At 44.6% G+C, this 1,634-nt stretch overlaps 1 protein-coding gene across 1 annotated transcript in view; it reads right to left on the reverse strand.

Annotated features, from left to right (window-relative positions):
• DCAF8 (DDB1 and CUL4 associated factor 8) overlaps positions 1–1,634 on the reverse strand; it is a gene marked incomplete at its 3' end in the record, with an annotated part of 27,376 nt that overhangs the window by 16,369 nt on the left and 9,373 nt on the right. The gene's annotated exons all lie outside the window — the stretch shown is intronic.

A 1,634-nucleotide genomic window follows, 5' to 3' on the forward strand; every position in this document is an offset into this window, starting at 1 on the left:
AAAATCATCACTTGTCCCCCGAAAAATCCCCATTTTCCCCTAAAAAATCCCCATTTTTCCCCTAAAAAATCCCCATTTTTTGCCCAAAAAATCCCCATTTTTCCCCTAAAAAATACCCATTTTTTGCCCAAAAAATCCCCATTTTTCCCCTAAAAAAATCCCCATTTTTTGCCCAAAAAATCCCCATTTTTCCCCTAAAAAATCCCCATTTTTCCCCCAAAAAAACCCCATTTTTCCCCTAAAAAATCCCCATTTTTCCCCCAAAAAATTCCTGCTTTTTCCACAAAACATCCTGGTTTTCCCTCTAAAAAGAATCAGTTTTCTCCCCAAAATTCCTGGTTCCCCTCAAAAACCCAATGGTTTTTCCTCAAAAACGAGTGGTTTTTCCCAAAAAACCCCAACCTGCTTTCCCAAGAAAAAATGTTTTCTCCTCAAATTAATCTGATTAAAAAATAATTGATCAGCTTTCCCAAAAAAATACATTTTCCTCAAAAATAGCCATTAAAAAAAAATCCATTTTATCTCCCCAAAATCTCCATTTCCCCAAAAAACCCCAACCCATTTTGCCCACAAAAATAACCCGATTTCCCCAAAAATCCCTGATTTCCCAAAAACCCCAATTTCCCCCCAAATCCCGGCTGTCTCCACCCCCGATTCCCGTTTTTCCCCACATCCCACCTGTTACTCCCCAAACCCACACCTCTCCTCACCCCTCAAATCCCCATTTTCCCCCCAAAAAGATCCCCTTTTCCCTGCCCCAAATCCCCATTTCACCCCCACAATTCCCCATTTCCCCGTCAGAATTCCCATTTCCCCCTCAGAATTCCCATTTTCCCCTCAGAATTCCCATTTTTCCCCTCACAATTCCCATTTTTCCGGTCACTCACAATGCAGGCTGGTCCTGCCACAGGTCAATGGGATCCCCATTTCCCATCCCAAATCCTCTTCTTTTCCCCCAGAATCCCCATGTCATCCCCAGAATTCCTGATTTTCTCCTCAGAATTCCCCTTTTTCCCCTCAGAATTCTCACTTTTCCCCTCAGAATTCCTGTTTTTCCCCTCAGAATTCCTGTTTTTCCCCTCAGAATTCCTGATTTTCCCCTCAGAATTCCCATTTTTCCAGTCACTCACAATGCAGGCTGGTCCAGCTGCAGGTCGATGGAATCCCCATTATTCCTTCCAAACCCCCATTTTCTCCCCCCAACCACCATTATTCTTCCAGAATTCCTGATTTTCCCCTCACAATTCCCATTATTCCCCTCAGAATTCCCATTTTTCCCCTCAGAATTCCCATTTTTCCCCTCACAATTCCCATTTTTCCGGTCACTCACAATGCAGGCCGGTCCTGCCACAGGTCAATGGGATCCCCATTTCCCATCCCAAATCCTCTTCTTTTCCCCCAGAATCCCCATGTCATCCCCAGAATTCCTGATTTTCTCCTCAGAATTCCCCTTTTTCCCCTCAGAATTCTCACTTTTCCCCTCAGAATTCCTGTTTTTCCCCTCAGAATTCCTGATTTTCCCCTCAGAATTCCCATTTTTCCAGTCACTCACAATGCAGGCCGGTCCGGCTGCAGGTCAATGGAATCCCCATTATTCCCTCCAAACCCCCCTTTTCTTCCCCCCACCCCCATTA

Source organism: Corvus brachyrhynchos, unplaced genomic scaffold (assembly GCF_000691975.1).
Source record: "Corvus brachyrhynchos isolate BGI_N302 unplaced genomic scaffold, ASM69197v1 scaffold419, whole genome shotgun sequence".
In the NCBI taxonomy this organism is placed as follows: domain Eukaryota; kingdom Metazoa; phylum Chordata; class Aves; order Passeriformes; family Corvidae; genus Corvus; species Corvus brachyrhynchos.